This window comes from Mercenaria mercenaria, chromosome 10, assembly GCF_021730395.1.
Source record: "Mercenaria mercenaria strain notata chromosome 10, MADL_Memer_1, whole genome shotgun sequence".
NCBI lineage: Eukaryota > Metazoa > Mollusca > Bivalvia > Venerida > Veneridae > Mercenaria > Mercenaria mercenaria.
In genome coordinates, this window is record NC_069370.1 from 50,730,560 (window position 1) to 50,744,710 (window position 14,151).

Here is a 14,151-nt window from a genome sequence, read left to right on the forward strand (position 1 = left end):
AAAATCCATGTATCAATAACAATTAAATATTTTACACAAACAACAAAAATTGGCTATAATGAAAAAAATCTTCCTTTTTAAAAGCCACACTTCACAATTACTGTTTATACCCGTGTATAATACGCACCCGTGTAAAATACGCACCCTAGATTTGTGCCCAAAATCCTGGGAAAAATATTTTTGGTCAATTTTGAGGTAGACTGAAAACGAAAGTAGGATTTACATTGGCACCGGTAATAATTTATCTCCACGGCGGAGAGAGGAATCGGTCTCGCTGACTATCGATCTTTTGTTTTCTTGAAAATAAAACCAAGAAGATATCATTATTTCCAAAATTTAAATATTTTTTATGAATATTAAATAGAAAGCAATTGTTTTCAATATCTTGGAATGGCACCTTTCAAAATGACATCAACTTCTCAATTCAAACTGATATCAAAAGGTGTAATCATCCTTTGTTACGATCCGTAAAACCTCATAGATCAAATGGCCATTAATTATCTGTAATTAGCGTGACGCCTCGTGTCAGTTTTGTTGTTCACAGTTTGAGCTCGATTAAAGATAATAGTTGATCTTTTATTAGTATTATAACACTTACGATTTTTGATATTTCTGTCTTCAAAATACAACTGAATTTATGTAAAATTAATTTTGTTTAAGGAAAAATAAAGTACTATTATTCTAATACCTTATACCAGCAGTGGTCCTGCATCATATAAATATAATACGAATGTAACAGCAATTGTAGTTTTTAGCCTAGACAATTAGTGCGGAGAGTAATTTCCCTTTACCAAAATGGCGAAAATCGTGAAAAAAATTGTTTTGAAGCTGGAAAATTGTCTATACCTGTGTATAATGCGCACCCATGATTCGGGGGTGGTCCCGGGGGTAAAAAAACTGCGCATTATACACAAGTATCTATGGTATTATAAAGAAGCAATCCATCATATACGATGGAAATATGCTGAAGCATTTTATTTGACAGAAACTGTGTAAAGATAATATGGTTTCATGGTGTTATTTTGTTATGCTTGTCCAGATCAAAAGAGGTAAGAGTTTAAAGCAGCATGCCTCCAGATTTGGCTAAAAAAAAATCTTCCTTTCAAATTGAAGTTTGGTCATATTATGAACATTAGAATATGAATTTTTGTTTCTAACATATTTTAAAAGCTCCAAATCAAGAAAAAAAGATGACCGCATCGGGAATCGAACCCCGGACCGCCGCAGCAATAAAGACATTTTCCCGTCATCGTAACCAATAGCGCTATAGCTGAAGTAGTGAATAATGACTTCAAAATATAGATATTTATAATGGGAGACAGTTTACCTGGAGTAAAAGCGTGAGAAACGCTTTTCGATTTTCATCACAAAAAGTAGTAAAAACAGCAAATTCTCATGTGTTTCCGTAACATAAAGTTTGTCAGTAATTAAGTTTTGAAGCCTTCTTAAGAAATATAGCATTTATTTCAAGATAACAAAAAAAAAAAATATTTTTTTTTGTTGTCGAACGATCTGGAGGTATGCTGCTTTAAATGGAAAACAACAAATATAGCCTCAAAATGAAAGTGAATCAGTAAGTGAACGAAGTATTATCACTATTTTATACAAGTCTGATACACATCTTTCTATTTTCATTCAGTTTTAGCTGTAATTTTTTCCTCTTCTTCCCATTTGTATTTTTTTTTAATCATACAAAACTAATTTGCATTTGAACAATAGGACATTCACATCCAGTTAATTAAATATCATGGTATTTTTTTCTATTATGGTGCAATTAATTGACTGTTTTCCTAAAGTTTTTCAACTTACTACAGTAGATAATATATTACTTTACTTTACACTAATTCATATTTTTCAAATTGTAATATCAGTGCTGCGCTACAAAGTGTCACTTTACTGGTTTTAATTGTAATTTCAGCATCAAGCCTAGTAACTCAAGTGACAATTTTTCCACAACATTCTCAGAAAATAATTATTTCTAAGTTTATAATAAGCTGAAGGCATCACAGAAGTTGTACAGATAACTGTTGTTTTATTACTTCGTAAATCAATCTTCTATTTCCTCTATGAAAAGTAATTTGTCAGCTCATAAACTATGCAAACTGACTCCAGAAAAAAAGCATCTTCCTTGTAAATTGAAATATGAGATTGATCATTATTTCTTGATGCAGTTTTTACACAAAGTTATATATATTAATGACATTCTGTCCAGAATCTAAAACAAACTGGATCAATTTTAACAAGTGAAGGTCACAACATTACTTTAACCCTTACCCTGCTAAATTTCTATAATGAACTTGTCCATCTTTCAATTTGGACAGTACCATTAACTGTTAAAAGGGGTGCATACCAAAAAGACACTGACTGAATGGCAAACAGTGCAGACCATGATCAGACTGCACGGATGTGCAGGCTGATCTTGGTCTGCACTGGTCGCAAAGGCAGAATCACTTGCCGCCAGCAGGCTAAGAGTTAAGGCTTGTGCTCTTTAAGCCCTCCCTAGGCAAACCCCTTGCTGAAAGTCAATTACAAAACGTAACAACATCTTGCTTTTACTTGTCACAAATGGAACATAAAAATCTAATGTTACAGATATATAAACCCTTTTTTAAGTACCGAAGGTACTGATTCAGTACCGACATTTTCCCATTTATATATAAGAACACAAATAATCAGTTGCTTTCATCTTCAAAATCATTTAAAGACAGCCCTTGACTGTCATAAAAAGTTTTACCATTGGTCATACTCTGAGAATTAATATTTCTTTTTAATGCAACGTAAATTTTAAAATAGAGTGCTCCTTTTTTTAAAATGGATGTCAGATTTTTAGTTGTTTTTTTCCACATAAAAATTATAATAGTAAAAATGCCTATACCTGTGGTTATTCAAAATCAACTTGCATATCTACTGAAATTTCTTGACATTTGTTGGGGGGAGTTGGGGGTGGGTTTTATGTAAATTCTACTATCTCTTTCATTAATGTGTACCAATAAAAACAGTTATTACTAAATTTAACTTACATAACTGTTTCTCTCTGCTTGCACAGCTAAATGTAACTTACATATGGTTTGCCAGTTACCATTGCAAAATGTAACTTATATATTTGTATTATATGTTCATATCTTTTTTACTTTAATACATTACAATTCTTTTAATATAGTCTGAAATGTAGAGGAAATGCAACGTATATATGTATCATTTCAAATATATCAAACATCTATTTTTAATAGGACTTTATGTTCACTGAATATAATACGGAAGTTTTTGAAGAGATACACATTTTTCCAAGTGGAAAATGGGAATATGTACAAAATAGTATGAACTGTATGCTTCAGTACACCAATAAAGGATTTCATTTGATATGAAGTCTATATCAATAAACCACTAGTAAAGCCCCTCAATAAAGGGAAATAATTCACATTAAGTCCATCAAATAACTATTATCTAAATGAGATTTAATCACTGCGACCAATTAGTTATCTGTTAATTATCTGTTAGATTAGAAATTATTTGAACAGAGTTATCTTACAATACTTTATGATTGAAAGCTGACACCATCTTTTGTCTACATGTCAGAATACTTGCTAACACAGCTTGAAATTAGGTACTTATTGCTCAGCCAGTTGGCTTATCAGTACATAACAAAGTCTCACTAATTATATTAATTACCTACAGTCCTTCATCCATTATGGTCAGCAGATTTTATACTGTGGACATAACTTCTCCATCATGTCTAACGGAATGTACAGTAATTGGCAAATGTGATAATAATTAACGCATGTCTGTTCTCCCATACATGCCATTATTGCTATTGTAACTCAATTTTCTTACTATTAACTGGGGGAGATTGGACATACATCAATTACAGAATCCTGCGAATAGTCCCAGTCCAGTTATTTAACATGGTGATGAATCTTCAATTTATTCTGTAATTTGCACATAGAAAAGAATGGGCATCTAAGTATATGAAATAGTTTTCTATCCCAATATTTAATATGGTATTAATTTATCAGTATATGTGCTGTAATTCAAAGAGTGACAGCAAAGGTCTTTTAACCAGAAGGAATTTTATTCTCCTATACATTTATTTTTTGTTATTGACAAGAAATCAGAGGAAATTACTGCATGTTAAATGCTGTTCTTATTTTGCTAATAAAAAGGCAAAACTGTCTATGTTCCATTCTACACTACATTTCCATTTGCTTTACTATAAATGCTGCAACTTTGTGGCTAAAAACACTTCAAACAGAAATTAAAAAGCACACTTTTAAGGAATATTCAATTAAGTGGACCATTTTGGGCAAATATAAATATAAATACACTGAATATTTGCTGGTGTGTTAAAAAGGTGAAATATACCATTTTATCAATCAAGGACATGTAACTGTAGATTTAATTGCTATATAAACTATCATGGCAAGTTTTTGATAATGAGGAGGGTACATAATTATATTGTCCCATTTTGCCCATATCAAACTTGAACAAGATGTAATAATCATATGAGCTGCGCTATGAGAAAACCAACATAATGGCTTTGCGACCAGCATGGATCCAGACCAGCCTGCGCATCTGCGCAGTCTGGTCAGGATCCATGCTGTTCGCTAACAGTTTCGCTACGATCCAAGCTGGTCGCAAAGCCACTATGTTGGTTTTCCCATGACGCGGCTCATATACATGTTCATAAATCAAATGCAACAACTATCACTAAATATATTCTTCTTTTTTTATAAGTTAAGGGCCATAACTCTCAACCTTATTTTTTCAAAATGAATAAACAGAGATAGAACATACCACTGTTATAATACTGATATATAATTGGCAAAGCAACACAAGACAGAAGTGACATGGTTTTTTTATGCTTAGAGCATAAAGGTAAACTATGAACTCATAAAAATTATGACACAATAACTACTTACAGATGTATTGCCCATCTAGAACTAATAAACCGTTTTTCTCTGTACATCAAGAAAAATAAGTAGTTGTATAGTATTTTTAGACTGCATGACATACATTTTATGTCCAACACAGGTTATGTTATGAGCTAAAGAGACATAGTAAAACTGATTAATAATAATAATGCCATAGATTATCAAAATGACGATGTCTTTCATTACTCCCATTTGTCCTTTTGTGAGTGTGTGTGTAGAAAATATGCTCTGGCCTTTCAGCTACACTGACGCCGAAGCAATGTACTGAACTTATTCAGCTACACTTCTCTAATTTGCTCAGTTCCATCTTAACACCTACAATCTGCCCAATTTCAGCTTGATTCCTCCTATTTGCTCAGTTCTGCCTTGGCTTTTCCTCTTGTCCAGTTTCTACTTGACTGTTTCTCCTCAGTTCATGCTTGATTCTTCCCTTTTGCTCAGTTCATGCTCGACACTTCCCTTTTGCTCAGTTCATGCCTGATTCTTCCCTTTTGCTCAGTTCATGCCTGACTCTTTCCTTCTGCTCAGTTCATGCTTGACTCTTCCCTTCTGCTCAGTTTATGCCATTCTCGCATACCAGAGGTCTACTGTGGTTCCCCGGATGAACCTCTGGCACATTTCGCCGATATTTGTGGTTTGGTTACATTACAGGTAAAACGTTTCAGCCAATCAGCGTCGTTTAGCGACAAAATGTAGGGAACCAATCAAAATCGTCCGTGAAAAGCGTGACCGTGTCCTTTCATATCGATGCCGACTTACGAGGAATATTATCATTTCTTCAGATAAATTTCTTAACATCGAATAACAGAAATAAATCTTTATTAATCGCAATCATGGAATATCGCTTTTATCCATCGTTAGCAACTACCGTGCTTACATATTGTTTGAAATTTCAATTCGGCGTGCCAAATAGCGGCGAACATTGATTGGCTGAAACTTCTCCCGGTAGTAATTACGAGTGCGCATGCTCACCAAATAAATGACAGAAATAAATCAGAGGTTTGTCTAAGGATTTTGACGAACATCTGATGGATGAGAATGAGTTTATGCTTGATTCTTCCCTTTTGCTCACTTCATGCTTGATTCTTCTCTTTTGATCAGTTCATGCTTGACTCTTCCCTTCTGCTCAGTTCATGCCTGATTCTTCCCTTTTGCTCAGTTCATGCTTGACTCTTCCCTTCTGCTCATTTTATGCCTGATTCTTCCCTTTTGCTCAGTTCATGCTTGATTCTTCCATTTTGCTCAGTTCATGCTTGACTCTTCCCATTTGCTCAGTTCATGCCTGATTCTTCCATTTGATTCTTCCATTTTGCTCAGTTCATGCTTGATTCTTCCCTTTTGCTCAGTTCATGCTTGACTCTTCCCTTCTGCTCATTTTATGCCTGATTCTTCCATTTTGCTCAGTTCATGCTTGATTCTTCCCTTTTGATCAGTTCATGCTTGATTCTTCTCCTTTACTTTATTTCTGACAGGCTCTTCCCCTTAGCTATGTTCCTGCTACACCCCCTCTACCCCCACTTTACTCAGTTTCTGCTTGACCCTATCGCTTTTGCCTAGTTTCTGCTTGACTCCGCCCCTTTTTCAGTTTCTGCTAAGTCTTGCTCTTTGACTCTAAGTCCTAACTTGTTTACTGTTCAAATGTTCCATGTGCAAAGCCTGTTTGACTCTCTTAAGCCACTTACTACTTGACTCTAAGGTCCCTCTATGCTCAAGTTTCTTCTTGACTTCCCCTTTGCTCACTTTCTGTTTGACTCTTTACCTCTGCTCTGTCTCTGCTTCACTTTTCCCTTTTGCTCAGTTTGTGCTCAGTATCTGTAGAACTCTTAACCCCCTTTGCTCATTGTCTGCTTCCCCTTCGCTCAGTATCTATACTTACCTGATACATTGTGCTCAAATTCTGCTTTCGATCTTCCCCTCTGCTCAGTTTCTGCAGGACTCCACACTCTATTTCCTCAGTTTCTGCTTGACACCTTCCCTTTGCTCAGTTTCCACTTGACTCCTCCTTTTTGCTCAGTTCCAGCTTGATTCTTCTCTGACTGGTTCTTCCCTTAGCTATGTTCCTGCTACACTCCCTCCACTCCCCACTTTACTCAGTTCCTCCTCGATCCCATCCCTTTTGTCTAGTTTCTGCTCGACTCCTCCAATTTTTTTGAGTTTCTTGACATAGATTCCTTTTGTATGTGACCTTTTTAATTTTGCTAAACTAAAGCTGAGCTATAAGCTAGAGTTCAGCGAACTTCTCAGTGTGTTGCACTAAACATCAACACATAAAAATAATATCAAAGAAAGAAAAAAACATTACAATGACTAAAAATCTGGATATAATTTTGCCCCTATTCTTGCAATAAAAAAAACCCAACCTCCTTGGCGACAATGTAAAGAAAATCAACTCCATAATGGAATCAGAAAACACGATCTGAAGGTATACTAAATAGCAAACATATGTGAAACATGTTTCTGGGACATATTTGCTAGTCATCTATATCGTTGTTATGCAATAATCGCTCTAGCAATGAAGACAAAAAAAGTCAAGTGTCTGTAGCTAACAATGTAATAAACTAGCAACATCACATATGCCAAGCTTATGTGACCCGAACTAAATCCGTAATGAGTGATTGGACACATTAAAGTAATCAGTGACAAACAGAACTCAGATGTGTCCAATCTGCAATGAATGTAGGTTCTCATAATTGCTTGAAGGTATGGAGATGCTGGTTGGCATTTGTTGGTATATGTAGTCTGGCGACATTTCAAGAAAAGCGAGGTGCTGCACACGCAACAATTAACCTAGGTATATAGCAAGATGGCCAAACGAATTGTATTTCCCAATCTGAAGAAAAACATGAGCTTTCTCATGACAGCATGCACACCTATTCAAAGGCTTGTCGGGGAAATATATTTTCTATCTAGGAATAGGTCTACTATCCAAATTCATGTAAGGCCTTGATGCTGTGATCTTGTTCTATTGCACCCAACACCTGTGTTGTTTCAACCAAGTATCTGCATAAGTTTTCAATACAGTAATTTCTTTGCAAAACTGCATTTTCCACTTCCAAAAGGGGTATAACTTTGCCAAAATATAATTCAGAGTTATAGGTAATACACCTTTCGCCATGTTTTATCAACCTCAATAAGTTGCCATTCAATATCTGCACCAAATTTGAAGAAAGCAATATGTATGCAAAACTTCAACACAGATTTTCTAATTCCAAGAAGGGTGATATTTTTGTTTTAAATTGATGTAACAGTTATGGAATTTGATACCGTAACCTTAGTTATTTCGTGAAAGATGAGTGTTTTAAAATTGTATCTGCAATGGTTAACATGGCATTGTACACTTGGGGACAAGTGTAATGTAATAGCTCTCCTTATTATTCAGGGTTGCCAGTTAGCTGAGAAAACAAAATTCCCTGACCTTTCCCCGACTTTTCCCTGACTAAACCATACTTTTCACTGACCAATACCACTACATTTTTTTGGCCTCCTATGCCCCTACAGCTGTCCAATCGACCCTTTTATATTTATTTTATTTCAGATATAACAAACTTTCATTAACAAATATCAAATTCCAAGGTTAACATAACAAGAGATCACAGAGTGATCTTGGCGCCCACCAAGTGCCATTTTTGAGTGAACCAAATTTCAAGACTTACTGACTAGCTCAAGGTCAAATTTCATTTCCGTACACAACACTGTGCATGTGGTCCAAATTCGAAAGCTGTAGCTCGAGAAATGTGAAAGTAGGTCACTAGATCAATCTTAAGTAAAAGTTTAATTCGGTACACAAAACTATGCAAGTGGTCCGAATTGAAGGCTTAGCTTGAGAAATGTGTAAGTAGGTAACTAGGTCAAAATCAAGGGTCAAATTCACTTCAGAACACAAATCTATGCATGGGTCCAAATTGAAGCCTGTACCTTCAAAAATGTGAAAGTAGGTCACTAGGTCAATGTCAAGGTCAAAGTTTGTTTCGGTACACAATCCTATGCAAGTGGTCTAAATTGAGCCTGTAGCTACAGAAATGTGAAAGAAGGTCACTAGGTCAATCTTAAGGTCAAAGTTCATTTCGTACACAAAACTATGCATGTGTCCAAATTTAAAGGGTGTAGCTTGAGAAATGTGAAAGTAGGTCACTAGGTCAAAATCAAGTCAAGTTTTATTTCAGAATACAGAACATGCATGGGTCCAAATTTGAAGCTTGTACCTTCAAAAATGTGAAAGTAGGTCACTAGTCAATGTAAAGGTCAAAATTTGTTTCGGTACATAAACCATGCATGTGTCCAATTTGAAGCTGTAGCTTGAGAAATGAGAAAGTAGTCATTTGGTCAAAATCAAGTCAAATTTAATTTCGGAACAAAACTATGCATGTGTCCAAATTTGAAGACTGTACCTTCAAAAATGTGAAAGAGGTCACTAGGTCAAAATCAATGTCAAATTTCATTTTGAAACACAGAACTATGCATATGGTCCAAATTTGATACCTGTACCTTCAAAAATGTGAAAGTAGGTCACTAGGTCAAAATCAAGGTCAAAGTTTTTTCAAGTGCACAAAACTATGCATGTGGTCCAAATTTGAAGGCTGTAGCTACAGAAATGTGAAAGTAGGTCACTAGGTCAAAATCAAGGTCAACTCATGTCAAGGTTCATCTTGCCACTCAAAAATATACATGTGGTCCAAATTTGAATGTTGTAGTTATTGACAAGAAGATTTTAAAAGCTTTTCCCTATATAAGTCTATATGAACCATGTGACCCACGGGGCGGGGCCATATTTGACCCTAGGGGGATAATTTGAACAAACTTGGTAGAGAACCACTAGATGATGCTACATTACAAGTATCAAAGCCCAAGGCTTTGTGGTTTAGACAAGAAGATTTTCAAAGTTTTTCCCTATATAAGTCTATGTAAACCATATGACCCCCAGGGTGGGCCATATTTGACCCTAGGGGTATAATTTGAACGATCTTAGTTGAAGACCACTAGATGATGTCACATACAAAATATCAAAGCCCTAGGCCCTGTGGTTTTGGACAAGAGGTTTTTCAAAGTTTTTCCCTATATAAGTCTATATAAACCATGTGACCCCTGGGGCGGGGCCATATTTGACCCCAGAGAAATAATATGAATCATCTTTGTAGAGGACCACTAGATAATGCTTCATACCAAATATCAAAGCCCTAGGCTCTGTGGTTTTGGACAAGAAGGTTTTCAAAGTTTTTCCCTATATAAATCTATTTAAATTATAGAAATAAACAAAGGGCCATAACTCACTCATAAATTGTTGAACCAGTCTGATTTTCAGGGGGACACAACTAGGGTACCAATACATCATTCTGACAAAGTTTGGTCAAAATCCCCCCAGTAGTTTCTGAGGAGATGCGATAACGAGAAATTGTTAACGGACGGACGGACGGACGGACGGACGGAATGACGGACGGACGGACCACGGACGCAGAGTGATTTTAATAGCCCACCATCTGATGATGGTGGGCTAAAAACGAAATTGATTCAAACACATTTAAATTATGTTTTTACACAATTACACCAAAGTGTGTTTGGAAATACTTATAAATACTGCTTGAAGACTGCCATAGCCACTGAACATTGTAAACATCGGCCCATAATTTTATTTTTCCCTGACTTTTCTAAATCATGACCTTGACCTTTGACCTACTGACCTCAAAATCAATAGGGGTCACCTGTTTGTCACGACTATTATTCCTATGAACTTTCATGATCCTACGCCCAAGCGTTCTTGAGTTATCATCTAGAAACCGTTTGACTGTTCCTGGTCACTGTGACCTGGACCTTAGACCTACTGATCTCAAAATCTATAGGGGTCTTCTGCTGGTCATGATCAACCTCCCTATCAACTTTCATGATCCTAGGCACAAGCGTTCTTTAGTTATCATCCGGACACCATTTTTACTGTTCTGGGTCACTGTGACCTTGACCTTTGACCTGCAGATCTCAAGATCAATAGTGGTCATCTGCTGGCTATGACCAACCTTCCAATCAATTTTCATGATACTAGGCCCTAGCATTCTGAGTTATCATCTGGAAACGGATTGGTCTACATACCGACCGACCGATGGACCGACCGACCGACCGACTGACTGACCGACATCTGCAAAACAATATACCTCTCCTTCTTCAAAGGGGGGCGTAAGTATGCATCTTTAAAAAAATTCTATCTAGATTCATTTTATTTGTAAAAAGAAACTAACAAATACGGAATACGATTAACAAATACGAAACATTTTTTTATGTGAATGGCATGTCTGGTGACAAAATTTTAATTTCCATATAGACAAATAAATCATCTGTGTAAAGAAAGACAATTTCCTCTGACCTAGAGCACTTGCTACTTGTCATACATTAACTAGTAACTTTGTCAGATTTGTAATTACTAAGCAGTACTGGTTTGATTCCTGGCTCTGACAAGAATCAAAATCTAAGTGCAGACTATAATAATCAGTTACACAAAATCTACAACTATCAGACAGATTTGAATAGCACTCACACAGAAAAACTGCCAATTTTTTTAAAATAAAGAAATAATAATGAAACGCACAAACTAAAATTGTCATTATATGGACAAGACAAAAACAAGTAAATTTATTCTCTTACAACAAACATAAAACAAGAGTAACTAGAGCTGCTTTTGAGAAAAGTGCATGTCTCCCACAACTGCCTAATCATCTAGATTGGCATTCCTTCTCCATTATGTATCTGAGTCAACCATGCACCAAGACCTGTATCACTGGCATCAGTATTTTCGGAAATTCAAGGGCCATAATTCTGAAGTGCCTGGGTCGATTTGGCTAGTTATCGAACTTGGCCGAGGACTTATTATCAAACACATTTTGTTTAAGTTTGGTGAAGATCAGATGAGAAATGTTCGACTTACAGCGCAGACAAGATTTGTGACAGACTGACTGACTGACTGAAGGATGGACACACAAACAGACACACAAACAGACAGGATTAAATCAATATGTCTCCCACCACATAATAAACATTTACTAAGTTAAAGGTAAAAAGTGCGTACCTCAGTTACACCCCTTGTGTTGACTACGTCACCAGTAAATACATCTTGGTTATCTAGATATCTCTTATTGTTTGATCAGCTGCTGAAAAATAAAATAAAATATTTCAAAATTAAAATCGAACAAACAAATTTCTCTCAGATCCTTAAGATATCTGTACAACTGCCATAACAGAGACCCAGGCTTTTTTCTTCAGAATGGACTTACATGGGTACTCATTTTTCTTTGGACAAACATATAAATACCATACAAATCTTTTGAAAATATGTCATATTTGTCCTATCATACTTCTAATATCTTTACATGGAAAATGAACTCAGCATACAAGATTCTTAATTTTCTAGGTGTTGCTGTCAACCTTGGACCTAGAGATTTGGGTCATGCAAGTATCTTGTTCTATGATGATGAAAATACTATGGAGTACTTTGAAAATCTTTTAAAGATATAGCCATGATTCTAACTTCTGAGCTATGCAACATATCCAAAATGCAAAAAATCTTTAAAACCTTTCCTTTACTGATAATAAAGCAAATGGTCTACAGACTGATACACAGTATGACAAGAACTGTCTTACCTGCTGGTCCAAAAGTCCAAATCTGTTTTTAAAAATTCTGAACCAACAAAATATATTAAATAGACAGATACAAGGTAGTTTAAATTAACACTATTTATGTTCCTCACTTATTTGTGCAACTTTAAACACAGGAACCAGTTCTGATTCCAATTTTCAAGTGCTATTGTCTCTTGTTTTCCTTGTAGGATACTTATAAAGCAAACTTACATTTTAATATATAACCACTGTGAGGATCGAACACCTTTAAATGAGCCGTGCCATGGGAAAACCAACATAATGGGTATGCGACCAGCATGGATCCAGACCAGCCTGCGCATCCGCGCAGTCTGGTCAGGATCCATGCTGTTCGCTAAAAGTTTCTCCAATTCCAATAGGCTTTAAAAGCGAACAGCATAGAGCCTGACCAGACTGCGCGGATGCGCAGGCTGGTCTGGATCCATGCTGGTCGCATACCCACTATGTTGGTTTTCTCATGGCACGGCTCAAATATTGTCTTTCCTATTGGATGGTTTTGCGCATGCGCGGTGTAAGATCGTCTCCGGAAACTTGAAAAAAGATTTTGCAAATTTAAAATATTTTTGAGTAATTTATTGGATCTTTTTGTGTACTAGTGTGGTAAGAACGTTCCACTCCATCATTCCAATTCACCACATGTTGATTGCAACGACCTAGAGCCATATTTTGACATTTTTCCTTCCACTTGATCTACTTCCAGTTGTCACGGATATCGTTGATAATGTAAACAAAGCGGCAAATATGAATTGGGCACAGTGTCTAACCAGCTTACTCACTCTGTTAGTGATATTTGGCACATGTATTAGGAAGGATACTCCACCACAACCTCAGTACGGACCCATCCTATCATCATTTAGCTTCACCAGGAAGATAGACTCCCGTTTACAGGATGTTTAATCTATGACAGCAACCAGACGCCTTAGCACTTTATCTCATAATAATGGAACTCGCTATGGTAAGATGCATACACTACTGTATATCTCCATGCTACTAATTGCCACATCATCAGACGTTGAGCTGAACCCAGGTCCTCGCCCACCAAAGTACCCCTGCCAGGTATGCTGCAAGGCAGTAACATGGAAACAGAAAAGAGTTGCATGCGACGACTGCCAACAGTGGTATCACACACAATGCATGCATATGAACTCTCACACATATGAACAGCTGTGTAATTACAGTAACTTGTCTTGGCACTGTGACAATTGTGGGATGCCAAATTTTTCCACCAGTCTATTTGAATCACTCATTGTTGACTCTTCAAATAACCCATTCAGTGTACTCAACTCAACTACCAACTCTACCACTTCTATGTCGAGCCCAGGCCCTCCTGCTTCCTGTTCTTCACCTATTCAAGTAAAGAAGAAGAGACCAACACCATCTTATCGCAGCCTTAAGATCCTCAATATAAACTTTCAGAGTTGTAAAAATAAGAAAGAAGAAATTGCCAACCTATTAGATTCTGCTGATCCAAGCATCATAATGGGCACTGAAACATGGTTAAACTCTAACATTTATAGCCCAGAAATATTTCCACCTACATACAACGTTATAAGAAGAGATAGGGAAGACGGTTATGGGGGAGTTATGC

The 14,151-nt window shown here is 36.3% G+C and overlaps 1 protein-coding gene across 9 annotated transcripts in view; it reads right to left on the reverse strand.

Moving 5' to 3' along the window:
• The window catches only part of LOC123561596 (poly(rC)-binding protein 3-like), a 192,630-nt gene that overhangs the window by 85,332 nt on the left and 93,147 nt on the right, over nt 1-14,151 (reverse strand). For 8 of the 9 annotated variants that reach the window (XM_045354074.2, XM_045354063.2, XM_045354076.2 and 5 more), the window contains exon 3: nt 11,977-12,058. The gene's annotated coding sequence lies outside the window, so the exon portion shown is untranslated. The remainder of the gene's footprint in view (nt 1-11,976; nt 12,059-14,151) is intronic. The other variant, XM_045354065.2, reaches the window with a different exon arrangement.